This window comes from Leptinotarsa decemlineata, unplaced genomic scaffold, assembly GCF_025532065.1.
Source record: "Leptinotarsa decemlineata unplaced genomic scaffold, Ldec_3_MD MMD2_tig00004307_RagTag_RagTag, whole genome shotgun sequence".
Classification (NCBI taxonomy): Eukaryota; Metazoa; Arthropoda; class Insecta; order Coleoptera; family Chrysomelidae; genus Leptinotarsa; species Leptinotarsa decemlineata.
The window spans coordinates 9,902,798-9,921,036 of NW_027412606.1; the positions used below are offsets into that span (position 1 = coordinate 9,902,798).

At 36.0% G+C, this 18,239-nt stretch overlaps 23 non-coding genes and 6 pseudogenes across 23 annotated transcripts; all 29 read left to right on the forward strand.

Annotated features, from left to right (window-relative positions):
* The first annotated feature begins 16 nt into the window (after positions 1-16).
* LOC141484055 (5S ribosomal RNA) lies at positions 17-136 on the forward strand. Its single transcript, XR_012466428.1, has one exon. It is a non-coding gene; the product is annotated as a 5S ribosomal RNA (ribosomal RNA).
* Positions 137-640: 504 nt separating this feature from the next.
* Positions 641-760, forward strand: LOC141484056 (5S ribosomal RNA). Its single transcript, XR_012466429.1, has one exon. It is a non-coding gene; the product is annotated as a 5S ribosomal RNA (ribosomal RNA).
* Positions 761-1,286: 526 nt separating this feature from the next.
* On the forward strand, positions 1,287-1,406 carry LOC141484057 (5S ribosomal RNA). The gene has a single exon (XR_012466430.1). It is a non-coding gene; the product is annotated as a 5S ribosomal RNA (ribosomal RNA).
* A 506-nt stretch (positions 1,407-1,912) lies between these two features.
* LOC141484035 (5S ribosomal RNA) lies at positions 1,913-2,032 on the forward strand (annotated as a pseudogene).
* A 517-nt stretch (positions 2,033-2,549) lies between these two features.
* Positions 2,550-2,669, forward strand: LOC141484058 (5S ribosomal RNA). Its single transcript, XR_012466431.1, has one exon. It is a non-coding gene; the product is annotated as a 5S ribosomal RNA (ribosomal RNA).
* Positions 2,670-3,175: 506 nt separating this feature from the next.
* Positions 3,176-3,295, forward strand: LOC141484060 (5S ribosomal RNA). The gene has a single exon (XR_012466434.1). It is a non-coding gene; the product is annotated as a 5S ribosomal RNA (ribosomal RNA).
* A 513-nt stretch (positions 3,296-3,808) lies between these two features.
* Positions 3,809-3,928, forward strand: LOC141484061 (5S ribosomal RNA). Its single transcript, XR_012466435.1, has one exon. It is a non-coding gene; the product is annotated as a 5S ribosomal RNA (ribosomal RNA).
* Positions 3,929-4,435: 507 nt separating this feature from the next.
* Positions 4,436-4,555, forward strand: LOC141484037 (5S ribosomal RNA; annotated as a pseudogene).
* A 513-nt stretch (positions 4,556-5,068) lies between these two features.
* LOC141484062 (5S ribosomal RNA) lies at positions 5,069-5,188 on the forward strand. Its single transcript, XR_012466436.1, has one exon. It is a non-coding gene; the product is annotated as a 5S ribosomal RNA (ribosomal RNA).
* Positions 5,189-5,693: 505 nt separating this feature from the next.
* LOC141484063 (5S ribosomal RNA) lies at positions 5,694-5,813 on the forward strand. The gene has a single exon (XR_012466437.1). It is a non-coding gene; the product is annotated as a 5S ribosomal RNA (ribosomal RNA).
* A 506-nt stretch (positions 5,814-6,319) lies between these two features.
* On the forward strand, positions 6,320-6,439 carry LOC141484064 (5S ribosomal RNA). Its single transcript, XR_012466438.1, has one exon. It is a non-coding gene; the product is annotated as a 5S ribosomal RNA (ribosomal RNA).
* A 516-nt stretch (positions 6,440-6,955) lies between these two features.
* LOC141484066 (5S ribosomal RNA) lies at positions 6,956-7,075 on the forward strand. Its single transcript, XR_012466439.1, has one exon. It is a non-coding gene; the product is annotated as a 5S ribosomal RNA (ribosomal RNA).
* Positions 7,076-7,580: 505 nt separating this feature from the next.
* On the forward strand, positions 7,581-7,700 carry LOC141484067 (5S ribosomal RNA). Its single transcript, XR_012466440.1, has one exon. It is a non-coding gene; the product is annotated as a 5S ribosomal RNA (ribosomal RNA).
* Positions 7,701-8,206: 506 nt separating this feature from the next.
* Positions 8,207-8,326, forward strand: LOC141484068 (5S ribosomal RNA). Its single transcript, XR_012466441.1, has one exon. It is a non-coding gene; the product is annotated as a 5S ribosomal RNA (ribosomal RNA).
* A 513-nt stretch (positions 8,327-8,839) lies between these two features.
* LOC141484069 (5S ribosomal RNA) lies at positions 8,840-8,959 on the forward strand. The gene has a single exon (XR_012466442.1). It is a non-coding gene; the product is annotated as a 5S ribosomal RNA (ribosomal RNA).
* Positions 8,960-9,462: 503 nt separating this feature from the next.
* LOC141484070 (5S ribosomal RNA) lies at positions 9,463-9,582 on the forward strand. Its single transcript, XR_012466443.1, has one exon. It is a non-coding gene; the product is annotated as a 5S ribosomal RNA (ribosomal RNA).
* Positions 9,583-10,086: 504 nt separating this feature from the next.
* Positions 10,087-10,206, forward strand: LOC111510648 (5S ribosomal RNA). Its single transcript, XR_002722807.1, has one exon. It is a non-coding gene; the product is annotated as a 5S ribosomal RNA (ribosomal RNA).
* A 514-nt stretch (positions 10,207-10,720) lies between these two features.
* LOC141484072 (5S ribosomal RNA) lies at positions 10,721-10,840 on the forward strand. The gene has a single exon (XR_012466446.1). It is a non-coding gene; the product is annotated as a 5S ribosomal RNA (ribosomal RNA).
* A 505-nt stretch (positions 10,841-11,345) lies between these two features.
* Positions 11,346-11,465, forward strand: LOC141484073 (5S ribosomal RNA). Its single transcript, XR_012466447.1, has one exon. It is a non-coding gene; the product is annotated as a 5S ribosomal RNA (ribosomal RNA).
* Positions 11,466-11,990: 525 nt separating this feature from the next.
* Positions 11,991-12,110, forward strand: LOC141484074 (5S ribosomal RNA). Its single transcript, XR_012466448.1, has one exon. It is a non-coding gene; the product is annotated as a 5S ribosomal RNA (ribosomal RNA).
* A 505-nt stretch (positions 12,111-12,615) lies between these two features.
* On the forward strand, positions 12,616-12,735 carry LOC141484075 (5S ribosomal RNA). Its single transcript, XR_012466449.1, has one exon. It is a non-coding gene; the product is annotated as a 5S ribosomal RNA (ribosomal RNA).
* Positions 12,736-13,260: 525 nt separating this feature from the next.
* LOC141484076 (5S ribosomal RNA) lies at positions 13,261-13,380 on the forward strand. The gene has a single exon (XR_012466450.1). It is a non-coding gene; the product is annotated as a 5S ribosomal RNA (ribosomal RNA).
* Positions 13,381-13,885: 505 nt separating this feature from the next.
* On the forward strand, positions 13,886-14,005 carry LOC141484077 (5S ribosomal RNA). Its single transcript, XR_012466451.1, has one exon. It is a non-coding gene; the product is annotated as a 5S ribosomal RNA (ribosomal RNA).
* Positions 14,006-14,531: 526 nt separating this feature from the next.
* On the forward strand, positions 14,532-14,651 carry LOC141484040 (5S ribosomal RNA; annotated as a pseudogene).
* Positions 14,652-15,158: 507 nt separating this feature from the next.
* Positions 15,159-15,278, forward strand: LOC141484078 (5S ribosomal RNA). Its single transcript, XR_012466452.1, has one exon. It is a non-coding gene; the product is annotated as a 5S ribosomal RNA (ribosomal RNA).
* A 506-nt stretch (positions 15,279-15,784) lies between these two features.
* Positions 15,785-15,904, forward strand: LOC141484049 (5S ribosomal RNA; annotated as a pseudogene).
* A 514-nt stretch (positions 15,905-16,418) lies between these two features.
* Positions 16,419-16,538, forward strand: LOC141484079 (5S ribosomal RNA). The gene has a single exon (XR_012466453.1). It is a non-coding gene; the product is annotated as a 5S ribosomal RNA (ribosomal RNA).
* A 506-nt stretch (positions 16,539-17,044) lies between these two features.
* Positions 17,045-17,164, forward strand: LOC141484042 (5S ribosomal RNA; annotated as a pseudogene).
* Positions 17,165-17,670: 506 nt separating this feature from the next.
* Positions 17,671-17,790, forward strand: LOC141484038 (5S ribosomal RNA; annotated as a pseudogene).
* Positions 17,791-18,239: the final 449 nt, after the last annotated feature.

An 18,239-nucleotide genomic window follows, 5' to 3' on the forward strand; every position in this document is an offset into this window, starting at 1 on the left:
GAATATAACGTTTACATGCAACGGCCATACCACGTTGAAAAATGCCAGTTCTCGTCCGATCACTGAAGCCAAGCAACGTCGGGCGCGGTTAGTACTTGGATGGGTGACCGCTTGGGAACACCGCGTGTCGTTGTTTCTTTTTTATTTCAAGAAGAAGTGTCTTTTGATTTCTACTATTTCAGTGATGATAACAACTGATCTTCATTTTCCTTTTGGAGTCTAGCTTCCTTTTCACCTAGTCCAGGGAAAATGAGTTTACGTTGAATCATTGTCGTTTAATGTCACAACTATCAATTTCATGAAAAACTGAAATTGTACTCATCTGAGCTTTATTTTCTTTGTCCCAGTGTTTGAAGAGATTCGCCAACGTTTTGCCGAAAACTCTCGACCTGAGAGGTGAAATTGACCCAATTCTGTAGATGGGGCACAAATCGAAATATATCGCCCGTATTTTATTCAGATCTTCAATCTGTGGACCAAAGTGTAAACAATCTTTCACTTTATATCAATTTATTGCCGAATGTAAATAACATTGAAAATTGAAGTAGTAATAAGTCTTTCAAAAAAAAAAAAATTCTCCTAAAAGCCCTTCCTTTTCTGTACCGTTTATTCATATTCGTGGAAGAATATAACGTTTACATGCAACGGCCATACCACGTTGAAAAATGCCAGTTCTCGTCCGATCACTGAAGCCAAGCAACGTCGGGCGCGGTTAGTACTTGGATGGGTGACCGCTTGGGAACACCGCGTGTCGTTGTTTTTTTTTTATTTCTAGAAAAATTATCTTTTAATTTCTACTATTTCAATGATGATAAAAACTGTTCTTCATTTTACTTTTAGAGACTAGCTTCCTTTTCATCTAGTCCAGGGAAAATGAGTTCACCTTGAATCATTGTCGTTTATTGTCACAACTATTGATTTCATGAAAAACTGAAAACAATTTCAGTACAAACTTATATAAGCTTATTTGAGCTTCATTTTCTTTGCCCCAGTGTTTGAGGAGATTTGCCATTGTTTTGCCGAAAACTCTCGACCTGAGAGGTGAAATTGACCCAATTCTGTAGATGGGGTACAAATCGAAATATATCGCTGGTATTTTATTTAGATCTTCAATCTGTGGATCAAAGGGTAAAAAATCTTTCACTTTATATCAATTTATTGCCAAATGTAAATAACATTGAAAATTGAAGTAGTAATAAGTCTTTCAAAATAAAAAAAGCTTCTCCTAAAATCCCTTTCTTTTCTGTACCGTTTATTCATATTCGTGAAAGAATATAACGTTTACATGCAACGGCCATACCACGTTGAAAAATGCCAGTTCTCGTCCGATCACTGAAGCCAAGCAACGTCGGGCGCGGTTAGTACTTGGATGGGTGACCGCTTGGGAACACCGCGTGTCGTTGTTTTTTTTTTATTTCAAGAGGAAGTGTCTTTTGATTTCTACTATTTCAGTGATGATAACAACTGATCTTCATTTTCCTTTTGGAGTCTAGCTTCCTTTTCACCTAGTCCAGGGAAAATGAGTTTACGTTGAATCATTGTCGTTCAATGTCACAACTATTAATTTCATGAAAAACTGAAATTGTACTCATCTGAGCTTTATTTTCTTTGTCCCAGTGTTTGAAGAGATTCGCCAACGTTTTGCCGAAAACTCTCGACCTGAGAGGTGAAATTGACCCAATTCTGTAGATGGGGCACAAATCGAAATATATCGCTCGTATTTTATTCAGATCTTCAATCTGTGGACCAAAGTGTAAACAATCTTTCACTTTATATCAATTTATTGCCGAATGTAAATAACATTGAAAATTGAAGTAGTAATAAGTCTTTCAAAATAAAAAAAAAATTCTCCTAAAAGCCCTTCCTTTTCTGTACCGTTTATATATATTCGTGGAAGAATATAACGTTTACATGCAACGGCCATACCACGTTGAAAAATGCCAGTTCTCGTCCGATCACTGAAGCCAAGCAACGTCGGGCGCGGTTAGTACTCGGATGGGTGACCGCTTGGGAACACCGCGTGTCGTTGTTTTTTTTTTTTATTTCTAGAAAAATTATCTTTTAATTTCTACTATTTCAATGATGATAAAAACTGTTCTTCATTTTACTTTTAGAGACTAGCTTCCTTTTCATCCAGTCCAGGGAAAATGAGTTCACCTTGAATCATTGTCGTTTATTGTCACAACTATTGATTTCATGAAAAACTGAATTTGTACTTATATGAGCTTATTTGAGCTTCATTTTCTTTGCCCCAGTGTTTGAGGAGATTTGCCATTGTTTTGCCGAAAACTCTCGACCTGAGAGGTGAAATTGACCCAATTCTGTAGATGGGGTACAAATCGAAATATATCGCTGGTATTTTATTTAGATCTTCAATCTGTGGATCAAAGGGTAAAAAATCTTTCACTTTATATCAATTTATTGCCAAATGTAAATAACATTGAAAATTGAAGTAGTAATAAGTCTTTCAAAATAAAAAAAGCTTCTCCTAAAATCCCTTTCTTTTCTGTACCGTTTATTCATATTCGTGAAAGAATATAACGTTTACATGCAACGGCCATACCACGTTGAAAAATGCCAGTTCTCGTCCGATCACTGAAGCCAAGCAACGTCGGGCGCGGTTAGTACTTGGATGGGTGACCGCTTGGGAACACCGCGTGTCGTTGTTTCTTTTTTATTTCAAGAAGAAGTGTCTTTTGATTTCTACTATTTCAGTGATGATAACAACTGATCTTCATTTTACTTTTGGAGTCTAGCTTCCTTTTCACCCAGTCCAGAGGAAAATGAGTTCACGTTGAGTCATTGTCGTTTAATGTCACAACTATTAATTTCATGAAAAACTGAAATTGTACTCATCTGAGCTTTATTTCCTTTGTCCCAGTGTTTGAAGAGATTCGCCATCGATTTGCCGAAAACTCTCGACCTGAGAGGTGAAATTGACCCAATTCTGTAGATGGGGCACAAATCGAAATATTTCGCTCGTATTTTATTTAGATCTTCAATCTGTGGACCAAAGTGTATACAATCTTTCACTTTATATCAATTTATTGCCGAATGCAAATAACATTGAAAATTGAAGTAGTAATAAGTTTTTCAAAATAAAAAAAAATTCTCCTAAAAGCCCTTCCTTTTCTGTACCGTTTATTCATATTTGTGGAAGAATATAACGTTTACATGCAACGGCCATACCACGTTGAAAAATGCCAGTTCTCGTCCGATCACTGAAGCCAAGCAACGTCGGGCGCGGTTAGTACTTGGATGGGTGACCGCTTGGGAACACCGCGTGTCGTTGTTTTTTTTATTTCTAGAAAAATTATCTTTTAATTTCTACTATTTCAATGATGATAAGAACTGTTCTTCATTTTACTTTAAGAGTCTAGCTTCCTTTTCATCTAGTCCAGGGAAAATGAGTTCACCTTGAATCATTGTCGTTTATTGTCACAACTATTGATTTCATTTAAAACTGAAATTGTACTTATATGAGCTTATTTGAGCTTCATTTTCTTTGCCCCAGTGTTTGAAGAGATTCGCTATTGTTTTTCCGAAAACTCTCGACCTGAGAGGTGAAATTGACCCAATTCTGTAGATGGGGCACAAATCGAAATATATCGATGGTATTTCATTTAGATCTTCAATCTGTGGATCAAAGGGTAAAAAATCTTTCACTTTATATCAATTTATTGCCAAATGTAAATAACATTGAAAATTGAAGTAGTAATAAGTCTTTCAAAATAAAAAAAGCTTCTCCTAAAATCCCTTTCTTTTCTGTACCGTTTATTCATATTCGTGAAAGAATATAACGTTTACATGCAACGGCCATACCACGTTGAAAAATGCCAGTTCTCGTCCGATCACTGAAGCCAAGCAACGTCGGGCGCGGTTAGTACTTGGATGGGTGACCGCTTGGGAACACCGCGTGTCGTTGTTTTTTTTTTTATTTCAAGAGGAAGTGTCTTTTGATTTCTACTATTTCAGTGATGATAACAACTGATCTTCATTTTCCTTTTGGAGTCTAGCTTCCTTTTCACCTAGTCCAGGGAAAATGAGTTTACGTTGAATCATTGTTGTTTAATGTCACAACTATTAATTTCATGAAAAACTGAAATTGTACTTATCTGAGCTTTATTTTCTTCGTCCCAGTGTTTGAAGAGATTCGCCATCGTTTTGCCGAAAACTCTCGACCTGAGAGGTGAAATTGACCCAGTTCTGTAGATGGGGCACAAATCGAAATATATCGCTGGTATTTTATTTAGATCTTCAATTTGTGGACCAAAGTGTAAACAATCTATCACTTTATATCAATTTATTGCCGAATGTAAATAACATTGAAAATTGATGTAGTAATAAGTCTTTTAAAATAAAAAAAAAATTCTCCTAAAAGCCCTTCCTTTTCTGTACCGTTTATTCATATTCGTGGAAGAATATAACATTTACATGTAACGGCCATACCACGTTGAAAAATGCCAGTTCTCGTCCGATCACTGAAGCCAAGCAACGTCGGGCGCGGTTAGTACTTGGATGGGTGACCGCTTGGGAACACCGCGTGTCGTTGTTTTTTTTTATTTCTAGAAAAATTATCTTTTAATTTCTACTATTTCAATGATGATAAGAACTGTTCTTCATTTTACTTTTAGAGTCTAGCTTCCTTTTCATCTAGTTCAGGGAAAATGAGTTCATCTTGAATCATTGTCGTTTATTGTCACAACTATTGATTTCATTTAAAACTGAAATTGTACTTATATGAGCTTATTTGAGCTTCATTTTCTTTGCCCCAGTGTTTGAAGAGATTCGCTATTGTTTTTCCGAAAACTCTCGACCTGAGAGGTGAAATTGACCCAATTCTGTAGATGGGGCACAAATCGAAATATATCGCTCGTATTTTATTCAGATCTTCAATCTGTGGACCAAAGTGTAAACAATCTTTCACTTTATATCAATTTATTGCCGAATGTAAATAACATTGAAAATCGAAGTAGTAATAAGTTTTTCAAAATAAAAAAAATTCTCCTAAAAGCCCTTCCTTTTCTGTACCGTTTATTCATATTCGTGGAAGAATATAACGTTTACATGCAACGGCCATACCACGTTGAAAAATGCCAGTTCTCGTCCGATCACTGAAGCCAAGCAACGTCGGGCGCGGTTAGTACTTGGATGGGTGACCGCTTGGGAACACCGCGTGTCGTTGTTTCTTTTTTATTTCAAGAAGAAGTGTCTTTTGATTTCTACTATTTCAGTGATGATAACAACTGATCTTCATTTTCCTTTTGGAGTCTAGCTTCCTTTTCACCTAGTCCAGGGAAAATGAGTTTACGTTGAATCATTGTCGTTTAATGTCACAACTATTAATTTCATGAAAAACTGAAATTGTACTCATCTGAGCTTTATTTTCTTTGTCCCAGTGTTTGAAGAGATTCGCCAACGTTTTGCCGAAAACTCTCGACCTGAGAGGTGAAATTGACCCAATTCTGTAGATGGGGCACAAATCGAAATATATCGCTCGTATTTTATTCAGATCTTCAATCTGTGGATCAAAGGGTAAAAAATCTTTCACTTTATATCAATTTATTGCCAAATGTAAATAACATTGAAAATTGAAGTAGTAATAAGTCTTTCAAAATAAAAAAAGCTTCTCCTAAAATCCCTTTCTTTTCTGTACCGTTTATTCATATTCGTGAAAGAATATAACGTTTACATGCAACGGCCATACCACGTTGAAAAATGCCAGTTCTCGTCCGATCACTGAAGCCAAGCAACGTCGGGCGCGGTTAGTACTTGGATGGGTGACCGCTTGGGAACACCGCGTGTCGTTGTTTTTTTTTTATTTCAAGAGGAAGTGTCTTTTGATTTCTACTATTTCAGTGATGATAACAACTGATCTTCATTTTACTTTTGGAGTCTAGCTTCCTTTTCACCCAGTCCAGAGGAAAATGAGTTCACGTTGAGTCATTGTCGTTTAATGTCACAACTATTAATTTCATGAAAAACTGAAATTGTACTCATCTGAGCTTTATTTCCTTTGTCCCAGTGTTTGAAGAGATTCGCCATCGATTTGCCGAAAACTCTCGACCTGAGAGGTGAAATTGACCCAATTCTGTAGATGGGGCACAAATCGAAATATATCGCTCGTATTTTATTTAGATCTTCAATCTGTGGACCAAAGTGTATACAATCTTTCACTTTATATCAATTTATTGCCGAATGTAAATAACATTGAAAATTGAAGTAGTAATAAATTTTTCAAAATAAAAAAAAATTCTCCTAAAAGCCCTTCCTTTTCTGTACCGTTTATTCATATTTGTGGAAGAATATAACGTTTACATGCAACGGCCATACCACGTTGAAAAATGCCAGTTCTCGTCCGATCACTGAAGCCAAGCAACGTCGGGCGCGGTTAGTACTTGGATGGGTGACCGCTTGGGAACACCGCGTGTCGTTGTTTTTTTTTTTATTTCTAGAAAAATTATCTTTTAATTTCTACTATTTCAATGATGATAAGAACTGTTCTTCATTTTACTTTAAGAGTCTAGCTTCCTTTTCATCTAGTCCAGGGAAAATGAGTTCACCTTGAATCATTGTCGTTTACTGTCACAACTATTGATTTCATTTAAAACTGAAATTGTACTTATATGAGCTTATTTGAGCTTCATTTTCTTTGCCCCAGTGTTTGAAGAGATTCGCTATTGTTTTTCCGAAAACTCTCGACCTGAGAGGTGAAATTGACCCAATTCTGTAGATGGGGCACAAATCGAAATATATCGATGGTATTTCATTTAGATCTTCAATCTGTGGATCAAAGGGTAAAAAATCTTTCACTTTATATCAATTTATTGCCAAATGTAAATAACATTGAAAATTGAAGTAGTAATAAGTCTTTCAAAATAAAAAAAGCTTCTCCTAAAATCCCTTTCTTTTCTGTACCGTTTATTCATATTCGTGAAAGAATATAACGTTTACATGCAACGGCCATACCACGTTGAAAAATGCCAGTTCTCGTCCGATCACTGAAGCCAAGCAACGTCGGGCGCGGTTAGTACTTGGATGGGTGACCGCTTGGGAACACCGCGTGTCGTTGTTTCTTTTTTATTTCAAGAAGAAGTGTCTTTTGATTTCTACTATTTCAGTGATGATAACAACTGATCTTCATTTTCCTTTTGGAGTCTAGCTTCCTTTTCACCTAGTCCAGGGAAAATGAGTTTACGTTGAATCATTGTCGTTTAATGTCACAACTATTAATTTCATGAAAAACTGAAATTGTACTCATCTGAGCTTTATTTTCTTTGTCCCAGTGTTTGAAGAGATTCGCCAACGTTTTGCCGAAAACTCTCGACCTGAGAGGTGAAATTGACCCAATTCTGTAGATGGGGCACAAATCGAAATATATCGCTCGTATTTTATTCAGATCTTCAATCTGTGGATCAAAGGGTAAAAAATCTTTCACTTTATATCAATTTATTGCCAAATGTAAATAACATTGAAAATTGAAGTAGTAATAAGTCTTTCAAAATAAAAAAAGCTTCTCCTAAAATCCCTTTCTTTTCTGTACCGTTTATTCATATTCGTGAAAGAATATAACGTTTACATGCAACGGCCATACCACGTTGAAAAATGCCAGTTCTCGTCCGATCACTGAAGCCAAGCAACGTCGGGCGCGGTTAGTACTTGGATGGGTGACCGCTTGGGAACACCGCGTGTCGTTGTTTTTTTTTTATTTCAAGAGGAAGTGTCTTTTGATTTCTACTATTTCAGTGATGATAACAACTGATCTTCATTTTACTTTTGGAGTCTAGCTTCCTTTTCACCCAGTCCAGAGGAAAATGAGTTCACGTTGAGTCATTGTCGTTTAATGTCACAACTATTAATTTCATGAAAAACTGAAATTGTACTCATCTGAGCTTTATTTCCTTTGTCCCAGTGTTTGAAGAGATTCGCCATCGATTTGCCGAAAACTCTCGACCTGAGAGGTGAAATTGACCCAATTCTGTAGATGGGGCACAAATCGAAATATATCGCTCGTATTTTATTTAGATCTTCAATCTGTGGACCAAAGTGTATACAATCTTTCACTTTATATCAATTTATTGCCGAATGTAAATAACATTGAAAATTGAAGTAGTAATAAATTTTTCAAAATAAAAAAAAATTCTCCTAAAAGCCCTTCCTTTTCTGTACCGTTTATTCATATTTGTGGAAGAATATAACGTTTACATGCAACGGCCATACCACGTTGAAAAATGCCAGTTCTCGTCCGATCACTGAAGCCAAGCAACGTCGGGCGCGGTTAGTACTTGGATGGGTGACCGCTTGGGAACACCGCGTGTCGTTGTTTTTTTTATTTCTAGAAAAATTATCTTTTAATTTCTACTATTTCAATGATGATAAGAACTGTTCTTCATTTTACTTTAAGAGTCTAGCTTCCTTTTCATCTAGTCCAGGGAAAATGAGTTCACCTTGAATCATTGTCGTTTATTGTCACAACTATTGATTTCATTTAAAACTGAAATTGTACTTATATGAGCTTATTTGAGCTTCATTTTCTTTGCCCCAGTGTTTGAAGAGATTCGCTATTGTTTTTCCGAAAACTCTCGACCTGAGAGGTGAAATTGACCCAATTCTGTAGATGGGGCACAAATCGAAATATATCGCTGGTATTTCATTTAGATCTTCAATCTGTGGACCAAAGTGTAAAAAATCTTTCACTTTATATCAATTTATTGCCAAATGTAAATAACATTGAAAATTGAAGTAGTAATAAGTCTTTCAAAATAAAAAAAGCTTCTCCTAAAATCCTTTTCTTTTCTGTAACGTTTATTCATATTCGTGAAAGAATATAACGTTTACATGCAACGGCCATACCACGTTGAAAAATGCCAGTTCTCGTCCGATCACTGAAGCCAAGCAACGTCGGGCGCGGTTAGTACTTGGATGGGTGACCGCTTGGGAACACCGCGTGTCGTTGTTTTTTTTATTTCAAGAAGAAGTGTCTTTCGATTTCTACTATTTCAGTGATGATAGCAACTGATCTTCATTTTACTTTTGGAGTCTAGCTTCCTTTTCACCCAGTCCAGAGGAAAATGAGTTCACGTTGAGTCATTGTCGTTTAATGTCACAACTATTAATTTCATGAAAAACTGAAATTGTACTCATCTGAGCTTTATTTTCTTTGTCCCAGTGTTTGAAGAGATTCGCCATCGTTTTGCCGAAAACTCTCGACCTGAGAGGTGAAATTGACCCAATTCTGTAGATGGGGCACAAATCGAAATATATCGCTCGTATTTAATTTAGATCTTCAATCTGTGGACCAAAGTGTAAACAATCTTTCACTTTATATCAATTTATTGCCGAATGTAAATAACATTGAAAATTGAAGTAGTAATAAGTCTTTCAAAATAAAAAAAATTCTCCTAAAAGCCCTTCCTTTTCTGTACCGTTTATTCATATTCGTGGAAGAATATAACGTTTACATGCAACGGCCATACCACGTTGAAAAATGCCAGTTCTCGTCCGATCACTGAAGCCAAGCAACGTCGGGCGCGGTTAGTACTTGGATGGGTGACCGCTTGGGAACACCGCGTGTCGTTGTTTCTTTTTTATTTCAAGAAGAAGTGTCTTTTGATTTCTACTATTTCAGTGATGATAACAACTGATCTTCATTTTCCTTTTGGAGTCTAGCTTCCTTTTCACCTAGTCCAGGGAAAATGAGTTTACGTTGAATCATTGTCTTTAATGTCACAACTATTAATTTCATGAAAAACTGAAATTGTACTCATCTGAGCTTTATTTTCTTTGTCCCAGTGTTTGAAGAGATTCGCCAACGTTTTGCCGAAAACTCTCGACCTGAGAGGTGAAATTGACCCAATTCTGTAGATGGGGCACAAATCGAAATATATCGCTCGTATTTTATTCAGATCTTCAATCTGTGGACCAAAGTGTAAACAATCTTTCACTTTATATCAATTTATTGCCGAATGTAAATAACATTGAAAATTGAAGTAGTAATAAGTCTTTCAAAATAAAAAAAAATTCTCCTAAAAGCCCTTCCTTTTCTGTACCGTTTATTCATATTCGTGGAAGAATATAACGTTTACATGCAACGGCCATACCACGTTGAAAAATGCCAGTTCTCGTCCGATCACTGAAGCCAAGCAACGTCGGGCGCGGTTAGTACTTGGATGGGTGACCGCTTGGGAACACCGCGTGTCGTTGTTTTTTTTTATTTCTAGAAAAATTATCTTTTAATTTCTACTATTTCAATGATGATAAAAACTGTTCTTCATTTTACTTTTAGAGACTAGCTTCCTTTTCATCTAGTCCAGGGAAAATGAGTTCACCTTGAATCATTGTCGTTTTTTGTCACAACTATTGATTTCATGAAAAACTGAAATTGTACTTATATGAGCTTATTTGAGCTTCATTTTCTTTGCCCCAGTGTTTGAAGAGATTTGCCATTGTTTTGCCGAAAACTCTCGACCTGAGAGGTGAAATTGACCCAATTCTGTAGATGGGGCACAAATCGAAATATATCGCTGGTATTTTATTTAGATCTTCAATCTGTGGATCAAAGGGTAAAAAATCTTTCACTTTATATCAATTTATTGCCAAATGTAAATAACATTGAAAATTGAAGTAGTAATAAGTCTTTCAAAATAAAAAAAGCTTCTCCTAAAATCCCTTTCTTTTCTGTACCGTTTATTCATATTCGTGAAAGAATATAACGTTTACATGCAACGGCCATACCACGTTGAAAAATGCCAGTTCTCGTCCGATCACTGAAGCCAAGCAACGTCGGGCGCGGTTAGTACTTGGATGGGTGACCGCTTGGGAACACCGCGTGTCGTTGTTTTTTTTTTATTTCAAGAGGAAGTGTCTTTTGATTTCTACTATTTCAGTGATGATAACAACTGATCTTCATTTTCCTTTTGGAGTCTAGCTTCCTTTTCACCTAGTCCAGGGAAAATGAGTTTACGTTGAATCATTGTCGTTTAATGTCACAACTATTGATTTCATGAAAAACTGAAATTGTACTCATCTGAGCTTTATTTCCTTTGTCCCAGTGTTTGAAGAGATTCGCCATCGATTTGCCGAAAACTCTCGACCTGAGAGGTGAAATTGACCCAATTCTGTAGATGGGGCACAAATCGAAATATATCGCTCGTATTTTATTTAGATCTTCAATCTGTGGACCAAAGTGTATACAATCTTTCACTTTATATCAATTTATTGCCGAATGTAAATAACATTGAAAATTGAAGTAGTAATAAGTTTTTCAAAATAAAAAAAAATTCTCCTAAAAGCCCTTCCTTTTCTGTACCGTTTATTCATATTTGTGGAAGAATATAACGTTTACATGCAACGGCCATACCACGTTGAAAAATGCCAGTTCTCGTCCGATCACTGAAGCCAAGCAACGTCGGGCGCGGTTAGTACTTGGATGGGTGACCGCTTGGGAACACCGCGTGTCGTTGTTTTTTTTTATTTCTAGAAAAATTATCTTTTAATTTCTACTATTTCAATGATGATAAAAACTGTTCTTCATTTTACTTTTAGAGACTAGCTTCCTTTTCATCTAGTCCAGGGAAAATGAGTTCACCTTGAATCATTGTCGTTTATTGTCACAACTATTGATTTCATGAAAAACTGAAAACAATTTCAGTACAAACTTATATGAGCTTATTTGAGCTTCATTTTCTTTGCCCCAGTGTTTGAGGAGATTTGCCATTGTTTTGCCGAAAACTCTCGACCTGAGAGGTGAAATTGACCCAATTCTGTAGATGGGGTACAAATCGAAATATATCGTGGGTATTTTATTTAGATCTTCAATCTGTGGATCAAAGGGTAAAAAATCTTTCACTTTATATCAATTTATTTCCAAATGTAAATAACATTGAAAATTGAAGTAGTAATAAGTCTTTCAAAATAAAAAAAGCTTCTCCTAAAATCCCTTTCTTTTCTGTACCGTTTATTCATATTCGTGAAAGAATATAACGTTTACATGCAACGGCCATACCACGTTGAAAAATGCCAGTTCTCGTCCGATCACTGAAGCCAAGCAACGTCGGGCGCGGTTAGTACTTGGATGGGTGACCGCTTGGGAACACCGCGTGTCGTTGTTTTTTTTTTATTTCAAGAGGAAGTGTCTTTTGATTTCTACTATTTCAGTGATGATAACAACTGATCTTCATTTTCCTTTTGGAGTCTAGCTTCCTTTTCACCTAGTCCAGGGAAAATGAGTTTACGTTGAATCATTGTCGTTTAATGTCACAACTATTGATTTCATGAAAAACTGAAATTGTACTCATCTGAGCTTTATTTCCTTTGTCCCAGTGTTTGAAGAGATTCGCCATCGATTTGCCGAAAACTCTCGACCTGAGAGGTGAAATTGATCCAATTCTGTAGATGGGGCACAAATCGAAATATATCGCTCGTATTTTATTTAGATCTTCAATCTGTGGACCAAAGTGTATACAATCTTTCACTTTATATCAATTTATTGCCGAATGTAAATAACATTGAAAATTGAAGTAGTAATAAGTTTTTCAAAATAAAAAAAAATTCTCCTAAAAGCCCTTCCTTTTCTGTACCGTTTATTCATATTTGTGGAAGAATATAACGTTTACATGCAACGGCCATACCACGTTGAAAAATGCCAGTTCTCGTCCGATCACTGAAGCCAAGCAACGTCGGGCGCGGTTAGTACTTGGATGGGTGACCGCTTGGGAACACCGCGTGTCGTTGTTTTTTTTTATTTCTAGAAAAATTATCTTTTAATTTCTACTATTTCAATGATGATAAAAACTGTTCTTCATTTTACTTTTAGAGACTAGCTTCCTTTTCATCTAGTCCAGGGAAAATGAGTTCACCTTGAATCATTGTCGTTTATTGTCACAACTATTGATTTCATGAAAAACTGAAAACAATTTCAGTACAAACTTATATGAGCTTATTTGAGCTTCATTTTCTTTGCCCCAGTGTTTGAGGAGATTTGCCATTGTTTTGCCGAAAACTCTCGACCTGAGAGGTGAAATTGACCCAATTCTGTAGATGGGGTACAAATCGAAATATATCGTGGGTATTTTATTTAGATCTTCAATCTGTGGATCAAAGGGTAAAAAATCTTTCACTTTATATCAATTTATTGCCAAATGTAAATAACATTGAAAATTGAAGTAGTAATAAGTCTTTCAAAATAAAAAAAGCTTCTCCTAAAATCCCTTTCTTTTCTGTACCGTTTATTCATATTCGTGAAAGAATATAACGTTTACATGCAACGGCCATACCACGTTGAAAAATGCCAGTTCTCGTCCGATCACTGAAGCCAAGCAACGTCGGGCGCGGTTAGTACTTGGATGGGTGACCGCTTGGGAACACCGCGTGTCGTTGTTTTTTTTTTATTTCAAGAGGAAGTGTCTTTTGATTTCTACTATTTCAGTGATGATAACAACTGATCTTCATTTTCCTTTTGGAGTCTAGCTTCCTTTTCACCTAGTCCAGGGAAAATGAGTTTACGTTGAATCATTGTCGTTTAATGTCACAACTATTGATTTCATGAAAAACTGAAATTGTACTCATCTGAGCTTTATTTTCTTTGTCCCAGTGTTTGAAGAGATTCGCCAACGTTTTGCCGAAAACTCTCGACCTGAGAGGTGAAATTGACCCAATTCTGTAGATGGGGCACAAATCGAAATATATCGCTCGTATTTAATTTAGATCTTCAATCTGTGGACCAAATTGTATACAATCTTTCACTTTATATCAATTTATTTCCGAATGTAAATAACATTGAAAATTGAAGTAGTAATAAGTCTTTCAAAATAAAAAAAAATTCTCCTAAAAGCCCTTCCTTTTCTGTACCGTTTATTCATATTCGTGGAAGAATATAACGTTTACATGCAACGGCCATACCACGTTGAAAAATGCCAGTTCTCGTCCGATCACTGAAGCCAAGCAACGTCGGGCGCGGTTAGTACTTGGATGGGTGACCGCTTGGGAACACCGCGTGTCGTTGTTTTTTTCTTATTTCTAGAAAAATTATCTTTTAATTTCTACTATTTCAATGATGATAAAAACTGTTCTTCATTTTACTTTTAGAGACTAGCTTCCTTTTCATCTAGTCCAGGGAAAATGAGTTCACCTTGAATCATTGTCGTTTATTGTCACAACTATTGATTTCATGAAAAACTGAAAACAATTTCAGTACAAACTTATATGAGCTTATTTGAGCTTCATTTTCTTTGCCCCAGTGTTTGAGGAGATTTGCCATTGTTTTGCCGAAAACTCTCGACCTGAGAGGTGAAATTGACCCAATTCTGTAGATGGGGTACAAATCGAAATATATCGTGGGTATTTTATTTAGATCTTCAATCTGTGGATCAAAGGGTAAAAAATCTTTCACTTTATATCAATTTATTGCCAAATGTAAATAACATTGAAAATTGAAGTAGTAATAAGTCTTTCAAAATAAAAAAAGCTTCTCCTAAAATCCCTTTCTTTTCTGTACCGTTTATTCATATTCGTGAAAGAATATAACGTTTACATGCAACGGCCATACCACGTTGAAAAATGCCAGTTCTCGTCCGATCACTGAAGCCAAGCAACGTCGGGCGCGGTCAGTACTTGGATGGGTGACCGCTTGGGAACACCGCGTGTCGTTGTTTTTTTTTTTATTTCAAGAGGAAGTGTCTTTTGATTTCTACTATTTCAGTGATGATAACAACTGATCTTCATTTTCCTTTTGGAGTCTAGCTTCCTTTTCACCTAGTCCAGGGAAAATGAGTTTACGTTGAATCATTGTCGTTTAATGTCACAACTATTAATTTCATGAAAAACTGAAATTGTACTCATCTGAGCTTTATTTTCTTTGTCCCAGTGTTTGAAGAGATTCGCCAACGTTTTGCCGAAAACTCTCGACCTGAGAGGTGAAATTGACCCAATTCTGTAGATGGGGCACAAATCGAAATATATCGCTTGTATTTTATTCAGATCTTCAATCTGTGGACCAAAGTGTAAACAATCTTTCACTTTATATCAATTTATTGCCGAATGTAAATAACATTGAAAATTGAAGTAGTAATAAGTCTTTCAAAATAAAAAAAAAATTCTCCTAAAAGCCCTTCCTTTTCTGTACCGTTTATTCATATTCGTGGAAGAATATAACGTTTACATGCAACGGCCATACCACGTTGAAAAATGCCAGTTCTCGTCCGATCACTGAAGCCAAGCAACGTCGGGCGCGGTTAGTACTTGGATGGGTGACCGCTTGGGAACACCGCGTGTCGTTGTTTTCTTTTTATTTCAAGAGGAAGTGTCTTTTGATTTCTACTATTTCAGTGATGATAACAACTGATCTTCATTTTCCTTTTGGAGTCTAGCTTCCTTTTCACCTAGTCCAGGGAAAATGAGTTTACGTTGAATCATTGTCGTTTAATGTCACAACTATTAATTTCATGAAAAACTGAAATTGTACTTATCTGAGCTTTATTTTCTTCGTCCCAGTGTTTGAAGAGATTCGCCATCGTTTTGCCGAAAACTCTCGACCTGAGAGGTGAAATTGACCCAGTTCTGTAGATGGGGCACAAATCGAAATATATCGCTGGTATTTTATTTAGATCTTCAATTTGTGGACCAAAGTGTAAACAATCTATCACTTTATATCAATTTATTGCCGAATGTAAATAACATTGAAAATTGAAGTAGTAATAAGTCTTCAAAAATAAAAAAAAAATTCTCCTAAAAGCCCTTCCTTTTCTGTACCGTTTATTCATATTCGTGGAAGAATATAACATTTACATGTAACGGCCATACCACGTTGAAAAATGCCAGTTCTCGTCCGATCACTGAAGCCAAGCAACGTCGAACGCGGTTAGTACTTGGATGGGTGACCGCTTGGGAACACCGCGTGTCGTTGTTTTTTTTTATTTCTAGAAAAATTATCTTTTAATTTCTACTATTTCAATGATGATAAGAACTGTTCTTCATTTTACTTTTAGAGTCTAGCTTCCTTTTCATCTAGTCCAGGGAAAATGAGTTCATCTTGAATCATTGTCGTTTATTGTCACAACTATTGATTTCATTTAAAACTGAAATTGTACTTATATGAGCTTATTTGAGCTTCATTTTCTTTGCCCCAGTGTTTGAAGAGATTCGCTATTGTTTTTCCGAAAACTCTCGACCTGAGAGGTGAAATTGACCCAATTCTGTAGATGGGGCACAAATCGAAATATATCGCTGGTATTTCATTTAGATCTTCAATTTGTGGACCAAAGTGTAAAAAATCTTTCACTTTATATCAATTTATTGCCAAATGTAAATAACATTGAAAATTGAAGTAGTAATAAGTCTTTCAAAATAAAAAAAGCTTCTTCTAAAAGCCCTTCCTTTTCTGTACCGTTTATTCATATTCGTGGAAGAATATAACGTTTATATGCAACGGCCATACCACGTTGAAAAATGCCAGTTCTCGTCCGATCACTGAAGCCAAGCAACGTCGGGCGCGGTTAGTACTTGGATGGGTGACCGCTTGGGAACACCGCGTGTCGTTGTTTCTTTTTTATTTCAAGAAGAAGTGTCTTTTGATTTCTACTATTTCAGTGATGATAACAACTGATCTCCATTTTACTATTGGAGTCTAGCTTCCTTTTCACCCAGTCCAGAGGAAAATGAGTTCACGTTGAGTCATTGTCGTTTAATGTCACAACTATTAATTTCATGAAAAACTGAAATTGTACTCATCTGAGCTTTATTTCCTTTGTCCCAGTGTTTGAAGAGATTCGCCATCGATTTGCCGAAAACTCTCGACCTGAGAGGTGAAATTGACCCAATTCTGTAGATGGGGCACAAATCGAAATATATCGCTCGTATTTTATTTAGATCTTCAATCTGTGGACCAAAGTGTATACAATCTTTCACTTTATATCAATATATTGCCGAATGTAAATAACATTGAAAATTGACGTAGTAATAAGTTTTTCAAAATAAAAAAAAATTCTCCTAAAAGCCCTTCCTTTTCTGTACCGTTTATTCATATTTGTGGAAGAATATAACGTTTACATGCAACGGCCATATCACGTTGAAAAATGCCAGTTCTCGTCCGATCACTGAAGCCAAGCAACGTCGGGCGCGGTTAGTACTTGGATGGGTGACCGCTTGGGAACACCGCGTGTCGTTGTTTTTTTTTTATTTCAAGAGGAAGTGTCTTTTGATTTCTACTATTTCAGTGATGATAACAACTGATCTTCATTTTCCTTTTGGAGTCTAGCTTCCTTTTCACCTAGTCCAGGGAAAATGAGTTTACGTTGAATCATTGTCGTTTAATGTCACAACTATTAATTTCATGAAAAACTGAAATTGTACTTATCTGAGCTTTATTTTCTTCGTCCCAGTGTTTGAAGAGATTCGCCATCGTTTTGCCGAAAACTCTCGACCTGAGAGGTGAAATTGACCCAGTTCTGTAGATGGGGCACAAATCGAAATATATCGCTGGTATTTTATTTAGATCTTCAATTTGTGGACCAAAGTGTAAACAATCTATCACTTTATATCAATTTATTGCCGAATGTAAATAACATTGAAAATTGAAGTAGTAATAAGTCTTTTAAAATAAAAAAAAAATTCTCCTAAAAGCCCTTCCTTTTCTGTACCGTTTATTCATATTCGTGGAAGAATATAACATTTACATGTAACGGCCATACCACGTTGAAAAATGCCAGTTCTCGTCCGATCACTGAAGCCAAGCAACGTCGGGCGCGGTTAGTACTTGGATGGGTGACCGCTTGGGAACACCGCGTGTCGTTGTTTTTTTTCATTTCTAGAAAAATTATTTTTTAATTTCTACTATTTCAATGATGATAAAAACTGTTCTTCATTTTACTTTTAGAGACTAGCTTCCTTTTCATCTAGTCCAGGGAAAATGAGTTCACCTTGAATCATTGTCGTTTATTGTCACAACTATTGATTTCATTTAAAACTGAAATTGTACTTATATGAGCTTATTTGAGCTTCATTTTTTTTGCCCCAGTGTTTGAAGAGATTCGCTATTGTTTTTCCGAAAACTCTCGACCTGAGAGGTGAAATTGACCCAATTCTGTAGATGGGGCACAAATCGAAATATATCGCTGGTATTTCATTTAGATCTTCAATCTGTGGACCAAAGTGTAAAAAATCTTCCACTTTATATCAATTTATTGCCAAATGTAAATAACATAGAAAATTGAAGTAGTAATAAGTCTTTCAAAATAAAAAAAAGG